Below are 16,493 nucleotides of genomic sequence, written 5' to 3' on the forward strand. Positions count from 1 at the left end.
TTCATCCAGATTGGTAGGAGGGGTGGAGAGAGGCAGCCAGCACAGAGAGGATGCAGCAAGGTGGTGGCTGGTAGACAGGGCAGTACCACATTTATGAGCTGATAAACCAGGAGGAACAACTGGGGAGTGAGGCAGACCGTGACACACAGGGTTGCAGTGTGGGAAGATATAGCCTCAAAACCTCTGACTGTAAAAACCTTTGGGGATTCTGGGTACAGGAGAAACTCCCAGCCTCACAGGAGAGTTCCTTGGAGAGGCCAACAGGGTCCTGGAATGTACACAAGCCCACCCACCTGGGAATCAGCACTTTAAGGGCCCAATTTGCTTGTGTGTAGTGGGGGAAGTGACTGAATGCATGCTGAGAGCCAAGCAAGTGGCACTGGTCCCTGCAGGACCCCTCTGCCACAGACAGCACCACAACATAGCCACATTGGTTGCCTTGCCCTGGCAAATAGCTAAGGCTCTATCCTTTACAACATAACTAGTGCTCAGAGATAAATAAATATATATATATATATATATATATATATGACCCAAATGAAAGAACAGATCAAAGCTCCAAAAGTAGAACTCAGTGATGAAGAGATAGCCAACCTATCACATGCAAAATTCAAAAAACACTGGTAATAGAGCTGCTCACAGAAATGGTTGAATATGGTCCCAAAATAGAGGAAAAAGTGAAGCTATGCAAAGTGAAATAAAGGAAAATATACAGAGAACCAACAGTGAAAGGAAGGGAACCAGGACTCAAATCAATGATTTGGAACAGAAGGAAGAAATACACATTCCACCAGAAAAGAATGAAGAAACAAGAATGCACAAAAATGAGGCAAGGCTTAGGAACCTCTGGGGCAACTTTAAACATTCCAACATTAGAATCATAGGGCCACTAGAGGAGAAGAGGAAGAGCAAGAAATTGAAAACTTATTTGAACAAATAATGAAGGAGAACTTCCCCAATCAGGCAAAGGAAATAGACTTCCAGGAAGTCCAGGAAGCTCAGAGTCTCAAAAAAGTTGGGCCTAAGGAAGCACACACCAAAGTACATCATAATTACATTAGCCAAGATTAAAGAGGAGAGAATCTTAAAAGCAGCAAGAGAAAAGGAGACAGTTACCTACAAAGGAATTCCCATAAGACTATCAGCTGACTTCTCAAAAGAAACCTTGCAGGCAAGAAGGGGTTGGAAAGAAGTATTCAAAATCATGCAAGTCAAGGAGCTACATCCAAGATTACTCTATCCAGCAAAGCTATCATTTAGAATGAAGGGCAGATGAAGTGCTTCCCAGATAAGGTCAAGTTAAAAGAGTTTATCATCACCAAGCTCTTATTATAGGAAATGTTAAAGGGACTTACTTAAGAAAAGGATGATCAAAAGTATGAACATTAAAATGACAACAAACTCACAACTGTCAACAACTGAACCTAAAAAAAAAGAGAGAGAGAAAGGACAGAAAAGAAAAACAAACTAAGCAAACAACTAGAACTAGAACAGAATCAAAGAAATGGAGATCACATGGAAGGTTATCGGGGGGAGAGAGGAGGGGAGAATGAGGGAAAAGGTACAGGGAATAAGAAGCATAATTGGTAGGTACAAATAGACAGGGGGAGGTTAATAGTATAGGAAATGGAGAAGCCAAAGAACTTATATGTATAACACATGGACATGAACTAAGTGGGGAAATGCTGGTGGACTGAGGTTGCAGGACAGAGAGGGATAATGGGGAGAAGAAAAAATAGGATGACTGTAACAGCATAGTGTTTGTTTGTTTGTTTATTTATTTAAAAGAAAGTAAACTTAGCTCCAGATTTCTATTTTAGTACTCTTTCTTCTTCCAGTCTCCTGTCCCCTGTCCCCATCCAGTACCCAACTGCACTTCCCAATTACACTGATACATGTAATTATATTAAATCTATTTTTTTAAAAGAGGACATATCTCAGTACAGTGTCTTTGCTTGACATTGCTACATAAAAGTAATATACAAATGTCATTTTCTATAAAACTGACATAAAGTGTTTTTACATTTATTGCTGGTGGTAGAAAGGATTTATGGCAGCCCATCAGCCCGTGGGCCAGCCTCATGCCTCCCAGGCTGCATTAGCTCGTGGATCTTGGAACAGCGGCCAGGCCCAGCTCCTTGACAATGAGGCAGGTCAGGTCTATGCCCATTGGTGCAAGGACGGCGGGCAGCTGGCACACATCTCTCTGGCAACGGCTCTGGCGGACCTGCCGCCTGGCTTTCATGCTCTGCGGCCACCAGCTTCTGCAAGGGGCTGACCCACACTCTGCTGTACTCATCTTCCTCACCCCAGCCTGGAGGCTGTATACCAACTTCGTCTGCCTCTGCCTGGTGGCTTTCATGTTGCTCAGCGTCTGCCTTGATGCTGGTATGGAGATCCACTGAAGACTTCCTCTGATTAACACAGGCATGTCCTGGGGATCACCACACAGAGAATGTGGAATGAGGGACTGCAGAGGGACTCTCTGCCCCTGCTTCTCAAAAGTGCAGGTAGAGGACAGGAATAAGCTATTAGGCAGCCTTTGAACACAAGAGAGCCCTTGCCCATCAGGTACACCTTCCTGGGTGAATAGGCCTGTGGTTAACATACATGGAAATTCACAAAATAAAATGTTATCTTTGGAAAAGTGATCTGAGTGAGGCTAACCTCTTGCTTCACAATGACACCAAAGTGCTTCTGTATTTGAAAGAATCAGTAAGAAGAAATTCCTCTTCCACAGTGGCTCAGAGCAAGACTGTGGACCTGTTTCTTGCTACCACGGAACTTCTTGCTGGCGAATCGTGTGGTGTCCAGGAGGGTCTGGTGAGGGTCTGGCTGGGAGAAGGGCCCAGGGCCGCTGACAGCCAGAGGAGGATGCAGCAGAGAAACTTGGGGGTTGAAAGAGGTCAGAAATGGGAAAATTCTGAGGATGAACCAAGTGCTTTTCTTATTTTTTTAAAAGATTTTATTTGTTTATTTTTAGAGGGGAAGGGAGGGAGATCGACAGAGAGAGAGAGAAACATCAATGTGCGGTTGCTGGGGGTTATGGCCTGCAACCCAGGCATGTACCCTGGCTGGGAATTGAACCTGGGACACTTTGGTTCCCAGCCCGCACTCAATCCACTGAGCTACACCAGCCAGGCCAAGTGCTTTTCTTAATGAGAGAAGCTCCTGCTCACCTGCATTCTGTCCTGTCTACGTGCTAGTACACATTCCAAAGTGTTCCCGAATGATGAGACAAAACAGAGTGTTTCCCCTGGCGGTTCAAAGTCCTCGCTTTCAGGGCAAACTGCAGAATAGAGGACAATGCTTCCAACTGTAAAAAGTACTTCAAATGATCTTCAGATAACACTGGGATTTCTGGCTGTGCAAGCTTTTGAAGTAGCAAAGCCATAATGCTATAGTAAGGTACAAACTGAGCAATAAAAATAGTAAGTTTGATTTTAAAATTTGTCTTAGAATGGTTTCTTTCCATGAACTCCTGCTCTGGTTTGTACATCCAAACAGACTTCAAGTGGAATTTAAACTCATGGAAAGCTGGTTGGTATGGAAGGAAATTTTTGAGCATGTTTTAAATTGTGCTTGAAACACAATCAGGATTGGGAGCTCATTTCCAGAATATGAATATATCCTATATAAATATCAGATTAGACCATAAAGATTTAACATAAAGCCCTTTATATACATTCACACCCATTCTGAAGAGCTACTGTCCCTGATGCTATCCCTCCAAGTTGCCAGATCATCTAAAGAAGTGAGTATTATACACGTTAGCCCCTCTGTACTTATTCTGCTTTGCTGAGTTGGTGAACTGTTTACCATTTCTGCATTTTGTAGAGTAGTTTTCATCTACAGCAAAATTTGATTTGTTTTCTCACCTCCCATTCCTTCCACTACAGTGAAAGTTGCAATATTAAACTTACCTTTAGAATAAACCTTTCTCAAACTGGGAACCCTAGCTGTGTTACCTGAAACACAAGTGAGCATGAGACTCAGTCATGGAGAAGCACCTCAAGCATTCCCCTATAGAAAGCTTCCGGATTCTAGGAGTTGAGGTATCTCTCACTCTAAGGTTGTTCTGCGTTAACTCCTTTTTTTGTTGTTGTTTGCTGATAACTTTAATAAAGATCACTAAGAGTGTAAGTTTTTAAGGAGTCCCAAAGTTAGATGAACATTTTCAGGATTATGGGTGCATATATCAGGGTATATGGTATGCTAGATTATTATGCCATGCACTATATTAGTGTTTGGGGAATATTAAAAATAAAATCTGTTCTTTAGCATAATAAATGCTTTTAAAAATAAAAGATTTGTCAATATTGATGAAAATTAAAATGCATGTGTCCTCCAACCCAGTAGTCTTATTCCTGGGAACGTATCCCAAAGAAATAAACATATCAGTAGATAAAGACATATGAAGATGTTTATTTTAGCATTATTTGTAGTGCCAAAAGAAGTGGAAAAAAAATAAATGCTCAACAGTTAGGGATTTCTGAGTAGACAATGTTACATCTAAATCATGGAATATTGTGCTGCCATTAAAATATGAATTCATGTTATACTCAAATGAATTGGAGAAACTTCCTTTGAGTATTGTTATATGAGAAAAGTGATATATTCTCAAAGCTTAAGAATATGGTCCTATTTTTAAATTTAAGGATCATAAAACTCCTATATTTACATATGTATATAAGTATATGGTGAATAGGTATGCACAGAATTATATAAATCAAGAGAAAAATATGGATGGATACATATAAAGCTGTTAACATGGATTATCATGGGAATGGGAGGTAAGAAACCTGAAGCAGGGAAAAGAAGAGATTTTTTAAAATTTTGATTATAAAGGCATGTATATGATCATATTTATGCATTATTCAAAATCATATATAAAATTATATATAAATGTACTTAAAAATAAAAATTTTTAAAAAATAAAAGGCTTGGGAAATAACACCTGAAATTTTATTCAAATCTATAATAATTCATCAATGGAAACTAGAAGTCAAGATAAGAAGTAAATCATCTGAGGCAATTTGTCCCTATGGTGAAAAAGTATTCCCTAATACATTATAACTATATTATAATCTTAAAATTCCCTTAACAGTTTAAATATTTATATTGCTATTAAGTAATATCTGGGAACAAACAATAAATTCCATGCAATAATGTTAACTGCTAACATGCATTGAACAGTTTGGTGTCAGGCACTGTGCAGATGCTTCATTACATTAGTTCATTTCACCTCCATGCCAAGAGGGGGATGTTGTTTCTGTTAATGTGCAGCAGCTAAAACTGAGAATTGGAGAAAGTAGGTCCAGGGTTTCCTTGCCAATAAGGAGCAGACCTAGGATTAACTGATTCCAGAACCCAGGCTCTTGACGACTATTCTACGCATGTTCCCGATTATCCTGAAACCAGATTTCCTCTGTATTGTAACCCTCTGTTCTTCTGGAATGGTGATTGTGGTGATAAGCCCAATCTTCTTCACTGTTGCTGAGACCAGTTGTGGGGCTTCTATGATATGTGGTATAACCAGAAAGAAGGAAACCCTATTAAATTCTATGATGAGTGCTATTTATCTAGTTTTGTTCACTATCCAACACTTTTTTGACTATGCAACACAGAGCATAAGTTTCTTAATTCAGATTTTATGGCAATGACAAAATGATAATTCATTTATCAAAAATATCTGTTGCATGCCTACTATGTACAAAGCATTATTCTAGGTGGTACTGAGAATGAATGGATCCATATTCTGTTATATACTGATATGTACTACAAACTATAGAGGATTTATAGTAAGACCCTGGTTTCATCTTAACAAAAACTTAAGTGCTTATTGGCATTTTCAAGGCACTGTTGGGTACCAAAGTAAAAAAGATATACAAAGTCACTTCTGTTATGGAGCTCAAATTCTACTTTGGTTGGAAGGGGACAGACATTAATTAAACACTTAAGAACATACCAGAAAGAGATAAAAAAATATGAGTGTTATGAAGAGAATAAAACAGGATGATATAAATAGAGTGTTGAGAGTGGGCTTAGATTGAGCGGTCAGGAAAGGCTTCCTCAAGATCATGAAGAACAGACTTGTGGGTTAGAGCAAAATGTACAGCAATGGGAAGCCAATGGAGGGAAGTTTTAAACAGGGGAGAACTGTGAATTAATTTGTGTTTTTAAAATATAGCTTTGATTTAAACTTTTGAATAGCCATATCATATACAAAGTGAAAAGATAAGGCATAGATTGAGAGAAGATACGTATAAAATATAAATGATTATGATCCAAAAACTAGTTATCAACAGATATGAAGAGGTAATTCATAGAAGAAAAGTTAATGTCCAATAGTCATATGAAAAGACACTTGACCTTACTAGTCATCATGGAAATCTCATTAAAACAACAATTTAAAGAATTTAAAGTTTGAAAGCATCAAGCCCAGGAGTTGACTGGTGGGAGTGTGAATCAGCACAATCACTTTGGGAAGAACTATTTGAAAATGTGTATCCCCTATAAGGGCCTATGATCTAGCAATTATACACTTCACACCCAGGTAAAGAAAGTACACATGGCACATACCAGTAGTGCACAGAGTCACATAGCAAGAAGTTTACTGGGGCATCCTAATAGAGAAAAAGATAAAGCAACCCAAATATCAATCAATAAGAAAATTATAAAAAAGTCAATTGTGGTTTAGTCATACAATGAAATATAATACAGCCATTAAGATGAATAAAAATGATCTGTACAAATCAACATGGATAAGTTTCAACAAAGTAATGTTCAGTGGGGGAAAACGTACTGAATGATACTTTTATGTAAAATTTTAAAGCATAAGAACAATCCTATATATTGTTTATAAATACATATATGGAGTAAAAGTGTAAAAACAGCCTGAAAAGGTAAACAATTTAATGTGATTAGGTGTGGACTATGGCAATAAGGAAAGGAACAAAGAAGATATCACCCAACTTCTAATACTTATTTATATCACCTATGTAATACCATTCATATCTGTAATGACAAAATATTAATAATTTACTAATTCTAGGTGGTGAGTACACTTGTGTTATAAAATTTTTGTATTTACTTAATTTTTTCTTTAAAAATTTTTTATTTATTGACTTTTAGAGAGAGAGAGAGAAACATTGTTACTCCACCCACCTCTGCATGTGCCCTGGTTGACTCCTGCATGCATTCTGATAGGCATTGATCCTGCAACCCTGGCCCATGAGGGCAATGCTCCAACCAACTGAGCTACCCAACCAGGGCAATATTTTTCAATAAAATATAAGTATTACTATGGATGCTCTTAAAGAATAAATTATAGAGAAGCAAGAGATCAGGTAAGGTCCAAGCAAAACACTATGGTGGCTTGAATTAGGGTTATAATAGAAATAGAAATAAAAAAGACTAATAAGGTGATATTTTAGAAGTAAAGTATCAGAAGTTGCTGTTGTATTGAACATAAGGGTTAAAGGACAGGAAGGAATAAAGGGTGTCGATTTTAATTGTTTTGCATGCTGACTTACTTCTTGCTTAGTTTCATCTTGTTGGGCAAAAACATGGATGATATGAAAATACTTGTAGAGTTCCAATGAATGTCTCTTGGGAAAATTACTGGTTAATCATTTCAGGCATATATATATATATATATGAAAATTGTACTTCCAAATCTTGTTGGGAGGTGTTGTATTCCTAAGTAATGCAAAGGTTCACCAGTAGAGCTTGGTTGGTACCTGCCATATTCTAGTGAACTAGGTAGGCTTTTTGAGTCACTTTAGTTCAGTCTTCTTCTTCATTTGGATTAGACTTTCTCCCAAGTTGTCCATGGAAATGACTAGATCTTCAACTCTTTAGTTACTTGTCTTAAAGTGGCAGTACCAAAGAGTGGTTTAGGGGAAGCTTTTGAATTCCACCCCTTAATCTATATCACTATTCCCCAAATAAATATTGTGCTTACTATTTAAACAGAGCTTTAAGATACAGTTTCCTAGCCACATTTTCAATGAGATTACCATTCCCTAAAACACTTCATGCAAAGATTCTGAAGACAACATGACCATAACATGGCATTTAGGCCAGAGGCAGATTGCAGGAACAGAGGCTATAATATTCATTTATTGTTTCTTCTTTAGAAATAAAATTTAAGAAAGTTGATATGAAATAGATGAGATGTCAGCTCTTGAGAAACCGATGGAAGTTTTACTTGAATGTCTCAGGAAAAAAACACGTCTTATATAGCAGCAAAGGCTTCATGAACTTGTCAGTCAGGCTTACAAAGACATACTTGGTTTAATTTTTCAGAATCAGTATTTGCATTTACCAAGAAGAATTATCATCCTATTAAACTATATTATTTGTTTATTGTCTATCTTCTACATTAGAATGAAAGCTCCAAGTAAGAAGGCATTTTGTTGATTTTGGTCACTTTTACTTTTAGTAAATATTAGTTGAATATATTTGATAAATGGAAATAGGCAGCCTTACTTGCTGGTATGGTTGCCTTTATATATACAGATATGTTTTGCTTTCCCCATATGATGGCCTTTATACCATTAGCAGTTCCTGTTATTGGCAATGAAATTTTGAGAAATAAGTATGAAGATGGAAACTAAAGTTGGTGAAAAAGTAATTGCAGAAGGTTGAGGCATATGTTGGATATGTCATTGCTGTAATAAATTACTGCAAGCAATACAAGTGAATCATCTTATAGTTCTGGAAGTCAGGATTCTGAAAGGTCTTAGGCTAAATCCTTCTGGAGGTTCTAGGAAAGATTCTGGTTCCTTTCCTTTCCCAGAGTCCAGAGGTCACCAGCATTTCTTGCCTCATTGCACCAGCATTCCTTCCTCTACCTTCAAAGTGTATCATTCCAGCATTTTACTCTACACCTTTACATTTTATCTGATTTTGACCTTCTTGCCTTCCTTTTACAGGGATATTTGTGATTACATTGGGCCCACCCAGATAATCCAGAATAATCTTCCCATCTCAAGATCCTCAATCACATTTGTAATGTCTCTTCTGCCATGTAAAATAACAAATATATTCACAGGTTCTGGGAATTGAGATGTGGACATCTTTTGAGGATATTACTCTGTGTACTATGGCTATTTAGAAGTCTTACTTTTCACTCTTTGTTACTCACTATGTTGTTGCTTTAGTGAAAAAAAATTGAAAAATTTGAAAAATTTGGAAGTACATAGCAGAGTTTCACCCTGAATCAACAAAATTGGAAATTCATTTCTATCTCAACCAAGAAGTCCTGATTAATTTTGGTAATAAATGGTATCAGGAGGAACACTATTTCTTTTATCAATGATTTCAACAGATTGTAATATGAGTTATAAATAATGGTTTTCAAGTAGTAAAACTAATCCTTATCTCCTTCTAATTCCTTACCTTCCAAATATAATGAAATCTGTTTTTCAGTTACATTCAAATTTGCTCTGAGCTTCAAAGGAGCAAACCTGGTAGGGAGGGCTTTTATAGCCCAAGGATGTTGCCTTTACTGTAAACATTTTTATAGTTTCTTTTTTGGAATTGTCTTTAGAGACAGTTCACCAGACACACAGGAAAACACGGCTCGTTATTTTAAGGTCACAAGGTACTTTGCCTACCCTGTGTTCTTCCCCTCCCCATTGTTTTAATCCACTTGCCTCCATCCCCACTCCTTCCTCTGCTGAAATTAGTGCCAGAGATCTGTGAGGTTAAGAGGAAGGCTTGGGAAGCCAGAATGTGACTGGGAAGGGGGCAGGGAAAGCTTCATGTAGAGCTCAAGAGGCAGAAGGCTGCAATATTAGTTTATTTGATTCAGCCTATATTAAACACTGTTAACTAACAATATTTGATAATTCACTATCAAAAAATTACATTGTTAAAATAAATCCCTATCAAGAACTGTCTGAACTTCATCTATCTTATATTAGTTCTCAATGTAAATATTATTTTAAATAAAAAGGTGCCCTTAGTCAAATAGATTTTTCAATGTAGTATTTGTTCACAGGGGAAGTAGGCACATTGAAAGAGAGGCTAGGGAAAAACAAATAAACAAACAACAACAACACTCCTATTTACAGATTTTTTTCCAAAGGAGGTCTCAGTTTAGAGGTGTTCTTAGAATAGCTCCATCATTCAAAGTTTCTAAACTCCAGCAATTAAAGTTTCTATATAGGTACATGGATAGATGAAGAAAATATTATTATAATGGCATCATATAAAATATTTATACCATATAGTAATATAGGTTGCAAAATATTTTTGAATATTGAAATTATTAAATGTCCAAGAACAATATACAAATCCTTTGATACTTTCAATTACTAAAGTTACAGAGGAATTGGCCAGATTCTTTCAGAAGTTCTATTTAGAAAAAATTATCTAAAATATTCCTAGCTACCACATATTTTTTTCTTTATTAAACCAATTAAGATTACTCTTCAGTGAAATATGAGTGGATTTAATAGTAACCAAAGGAAATGCAAAAAGTCCTATTTTAGATTATAATCTTACATAAGAAAGTGATGCAGACACTGGCCCCCAGTGTCTGCATCATTATGGATGAAATGAGACATTCACAGACTACTGAGTCCAGTGGAGGAAAAGGGACAGCATGGCTTTTCTCTCAAGGGGAGCAAAAGCCTCAGCCTCTGCCATGACAGGCCTTTATTGGGTTTCTCCTCCCATTACATGATGGTCCTCATTTACTATGCACAGGTTCGCTTTAGGTGGTTACCTTTTATAGAAAACAAAGGAGCCAATGCTACTAATCACATCACAGAAGAGGGATATTTGCAAATGAAAAGGCAAAAGTAGTTGAACCGATTATGCTCATCCTTGGAAGGTTTAGCATAGTTTTTAGGAAGCTGCTTTGCAGTAAATGTCTTCAATTCAGGGTGAGGGAGTTTTGGCAAAAAGCAAGACTCATAGCAGCCTAGGTACATTGCAGGCCTGATTCCCCACAGGAGAACCTATCCATGGGTGTGGGTCCTGCACATCTCCCAGTGGGAGCTGGGCCCATACCACACAGAGTGGCCTCCCACAAGAAAAGGTTTTTTTTTCCTTATAAGACAGTATTCCTCATTTTGATAACACAGCCATTTATTTGGCTTTCTCTGATGGTTATAATCAGAATAAAAAATTTTAAATTCTAAATCTACATTGTCCATTTTGTATCTACTATCCAAATGTTGTTGAGCACTTGAAATGTGGCTAGTGTGAATTGAGACCTGCTGTAAGTAAAAAATACTCATTGATCTCAAAGGGTTAGAATGAAAAAAATATAAAATATTTTAATAATTTTATGTTAATTACATGGTGAAATAATATTTTGGATACACTGAGTTAAATATATTATTAAAACTAATTTTAGCTGGACAAATCAAAATTACAACTAAATTATTGAACAACCACACCTGAGAACCAACTGAAAACAAGCTGAACAGAACTCCCATAACTAAAGATTAAAAAAGCCATGTGGAGACTGGTAGGAGGGGCAAAGTTGCAGAATAGGCTGGTCCCACACCCACATGTACAGGTTAACAATTGGGAGGAATATCTTGACTACAGAAGTCACCCTGAGGATCAAGGAGTCTCAACCTCACACCAAGGCCCCCAGCCCAGGCTTGGGAAGTCCTCATAATTCCAGGCTGTGAAAACCAGCAGAGATTATGGCTGAGTAAGACAGGAGACTTCCGGAGTCCCAGGTGCTTTTGTTAAAGGGCCTGCATGGACTTACAGACACACTGGCTGTGGGCTGCAGTGCTGGGCAGAAGTTCGAATAGCACCAGGTTACATATGGGGAGGAACTGAATAATCTGACTTCAGGGTGGGGGCTGAAGGGTGCAGCTCTCTGCCATTTTCTTCTTTTGCTGAGCCCTCCACCAAGCCAGCTGACAGGCACAGGTGGGTGCCAAATGTGAGTCACCACGAAACCCATCCCATCCTGGTGATTCCCTGGGAAACTTTGTCTCCCAGATGTAGGGAGACTTTGCCTCCTCGCACAACCAAAAGAAGGACAAGTTTAAAAATGAAAACAACCAGAACTGCCAGAAAATCCAAATGTATGGAAGTCCAACAACCAAGGAGTTAAAGAAGAAATATCCATCCAGACCGGTAGAAGAGGTGGAGATGGACAGCCAGGGTGGAAAGGATGCATGGCAAGGTAGCAGCTGGAGGACTGGGGTGGGTGAAGCAGTGGCTGGCAGTCCCACATTTGTATGCTGATGAACAAGGAGGTAAAACTGGGGAGCAAGACAGACTATGCAACACAGGGCTCTTACAGGGAAATAAAGCCTCAAAACCTCTGGCTATAAAAACTTGTGGGAACTGCAGTGGCAGGTGAAGCTCCCAACCTTAGAGAAGAGTTCATTGGAGAGACCCACAGGGTCCTAGAATGTACTCAAACCTATTGACCCATAAATCAGCACCAGAAGGGGTCAATTTGCTACTGGGAAGCAGAGGAAATGACTGAAAGCCAGCAGATAGCCCAGCAAGCAGCACTGTTCCCTCTAGGACACTTACTCCACATACAGCACCACAACCCAGCAAGTGGGTAGCCCTGCACTGGAAAATACCTAAGGCTCTGCCTCTTACAATGTAAAAGGTGTATCAAGACAATAAATAAATAAACACACACACACACACATGTGTGTGTGTGTGTGTGTGTGTGTGTGTGTGTGTACAACTTTCATTTAGAATGGAAGGGCAGATAAAGTGCTTACCAGATAAGGTCAAGTTACAGGAGTTCATCATCACCAAGCCCTTATTATATGAAATGTTAAAGGGACTTACCTAAGAAAAGGAAGATCAAAAGTATGAACAGTAAAATGACAACAAACTCACAACTATCAACAACTGAACCTACAAAAATCAAAAAGAAAAACAAACTAAGCAAACAACTAGAACAGGAACAGAACCAGAGAAATTGGGATTATATGGAGAGTTATCAGCAGGGAGGGAGGGGGAGAGAATGAGGGAAAAAGTACAGGGAATAAGAAACATAAATGGTAGGCAAAAAATTGACAGGGGTAGGTTAAGAATAGTATAGGAAATGGAGAAGCCAAAGAAGTTATAAGTACGACCCATGGACATGAACTAAGTGGTGGGGGTGTGGCTGGGAGGGGAATGCAGAGCAGAATGGGATAAAGGGGTGAAAAAATGGGACTACTGTAACAGCATGATGAAGAAAATACATTTAAAAAATGATTATAGTTTAAGTGATCTCTGGGACAACACCAAACATAGCAATATCCACATCATAGGGGGTACCAGAAGGATAAGAGATAGAGCAAGAAATTAAAAACTGACTTAAAGAAGTAATGACCAAACACTTCCCTAGCCAGGAAAAGGAAATAAACATACAAGTCCAGGAAGTGCAGAGAAGCCTAAACAAAATGAAGCCAAAGAGGCTCACACCAAAACACATAATTAAAATGCCAAAAGTTAAAGGCAAAGAGAGAATCTTAAAAGGAGCAAGAGAATAGCAGTTAATTATCTACAAGGGAGCTCCCATAAGACAGTCAATTGGTTTCTCAACAGAAACTTTGCAGGCCAGAAGAAACTGGCACAGAATATTCACAGTAATGAAAAGCATGGCCCCATAACCAAGATTACTCTATTTTACTATTTTTAGACTACTCTACTCAGCAAGGCTACCATTTAGAATTATAAGAGAGATAAAGACCTTCCCATACAAGAAAAGACTAATGGAGTTAATCACCACCTAACCAGTATCAAAATAAATGCTAAAGGGAGGAAGAGAAGAAAAAAGATAAATAATATAAATAATGAAAAGGCAAAAGTACATAACTCAATAATTACTTTAGATGTAAATGGATTAAATGCTCCAATAAAAAGACACAGAGTGCCTCAATGATAAGAAAACAAGACTTAAGTGTCCACTGATAGACAATTAGATAAAGAAATTGTGTTACATATTTATAATGGAATATTACTCTGTCAAAATAAAGAATGAAATCATACCATTTTGTGACAGTATGGACAGACCTAGAGGTTATTATACCTAAGGAAAATAAGTCACACAGAAAAGGATGAATGCCATATAATTTTACTTAAATGGAGAATCTATAAAACAAAATAAACAAAACAGAAACAAATTTATAGATACATGAAAACAAACTGGGTGTTGCCAGATAGGAGGCAGGATTGGAGGAGCTGGGTGAAAAGAGTGAAGGGATTAAGAAGTACAAACTAGCAGTTACAAAACAGTCATGGTGATGTAAAGCAGAGCACAGGGTATATAGTCAATAGTATGATAACTATGTGTGGTGTCAGAGAGTACTAGACTTATCAGGGGAATTACTTCATAAGTTACATAAATGTCTATTATGATTTATACCTGAAATTAACATAATATCTAGTGTCAACTTTAACTGAAAAAAAAACTAATTATACTTCTTTCTTTTTTATGTTGGTACTAGAAAATTTTTAATTTACATATTTCTACTAGACAGCACCATTCTAATTTATCAGAGCATTATCTCCTCCTACAGGATCAGAGAGCTTCACTCCTTAAGACATTTTTGAATGAACTATATTTATGCATTAAAATGTCTTTAATTCAAAAAATTCTAAAGCATTATCTATTTAATCACTAGCTCTTTCTGAAAGATAGGTACATCCTCTGTTTTCCAAATGCAGCTGTAGAGAGTATTAAATGAGTGACAATGTTGCAAGCTGTACAGGTGACCTAAGTCTGTACCCAGATTATGTTACGATGCCCTCACTTTTACTTTTCTTTGTATACTTTTATTTTAAAAATCCTTCCTAGAAATAACAAAAACATTGACCCTAAAAAAGATGTTCCTTCACTCACAGTGAAAGACAAATCAACTGCACAGTTGTCAAAATATTATAATAAAGAAGTTATCAAAATTCTCAATTCCAATACTCCACATAAAGAACTGTTTCTGCATTATATTTACAGAAGTTTTGTACTTATTTTTTTGCCCACATACATATAATCATCTATGTATCAACCTAGCTATCATCTATCATCTATCATCTATCAATTATCTATCATCTATCTATCTATCTATACATCGCTAGAGGTGACAGAAACTTGGCCTATCTTTCAATAAGCTTCAAAAATACCCCTTTGTTTTATAATAATGGTGAGAAACAAGGAAATTGGTTTTAGACATTCCTGTCTTTCAGCAGAATCAGACAGTGTTCAAAAGGCTCTTGAGTAACTGTATCCCTCAACTCCAATTTCTACGCCTTTACTTTTTGTTTACTTTATGTATTTGAATATATTTTACTGATTACGCTGTTATGCTGGTCTAAATTTTTCCCCTTTGCTCCTCTTCTCCCACTATCTGCTTTCCCTCCAGCACTCCCCTGCAACTTAGTTCATGTCCATGGGTCATGCATATAAGTTCTTTGGCTTCTCCATTTCCTACACTTAACATCCCCCTATTTTGTACCCACAAATTATGCTTTTTAATCCCTTTATCTTTTCCCTCATGCTCCCCTTCCCCCTCCCTGCTGATAATTCTTCATATGATCTCCATATCTACAATTGTTTTCCTGTTCTAGTTGTTCCTTAGTTTGTTTTTTAGACTCAGTTGTTGATAGTTGTGAGTTTGTTGTCATTTTACTGTTCATACTTTTGATCTTATTTTTCTTAGAGAAGTCTCTTCAACATTTCAAATAATAAGGGTTTGGTGATGATGAACTCCTTTAGCTTTACCTTATTGGGAAGCACTTTATCTGCCCTTCCATTCTAAATGATAGCTTTGCTGGATAGAGTAATCTTGGATTGTAGGTCATTGCTTTTTACCACTTTTATACTTCTTCCCAGTCCCTTCTTGCTTGCAAAGTTTCTTTTGAGAAATCAGCTGACAGTTTTATGAGAACCCCTTTGTAGGTTCCTCTCTTCTTTTCTCTTGTTGCTTTTAGTATTCTCTCTTTATCTTTAACCTTTGGCGTTTTAATTGTGGTATGTCTTCGTATGGTCCTCTTTGGATCCAACTTGTTTGGGACTCTGTACTTCTGGGACTTCACCAAATTAGGGAAATTTTCTTTCATTATTTGTTCAGGTAAGTTTTCAACCTCTTTCTCTTCTCCTTCTGGCGCACCCCTATGATTTGGATGTTGGCACATTTGGAGGTGTCCCAGAGTCTTCTTATTTTCTCCTCATTTTTTCGAATTCTTGTTTCTTCATTCTGTACTCCTTGACTGTTTATTTCTTCCTTGTGTTCATATTGTTGATTTGAATCCTGGCTTCCTTCCCTTCATTGTTGGTTCCCTATTGATTTTTCTTTATTTCACTTATTGTAGTCTTCATTTCTTACCTTATGTGTTTACTGTACTGAATGAGTTCTCTGAGCAGCCTTATCACCAGTGTTTTGAACTCTGTATCTGATAGATTTAGCTCTATTTTGATTAGTTCTTTTTCTGAAGTTTTTATCTGTTCTTTTATTGGGGTCTTTTTTTTTTCTGGCTCCTCAATTTGTCAGCCTCCCTGT

At 37.4% G+C, this 16,493-nt stretch overlaps 1 pseudogene; it reads left to right on the plus strand.

Moving 5' to 3' along the window:
• Positions 1-2,455: 2,455 nt before the first annotated feature.
• On the plus strand, positions 2,456-3,426 carry LOC123819841 (annotated as a pseudogene).
• Positions 3,427-16,493: the final 13,067 nt, after the last annotated feature.

This window comes from Phyllostomus hastatus, unplaced genomic scaffold, assembly GCF_019186645.2.
Source record: "Phyllostomus hastatus isolate PE091 unplaced genomic scaffold, TTU_PhHast_1.1 phas_contig_34, whole genome shotgun sequence".
In the NCBI taxonomy this organism is placed as follows: Eukaryota; Metazoa; Chordata; class Mammalia; order Chiroptera; family Phyllostomidae; genus Phyllostomus; species Phyllostomus hastatus.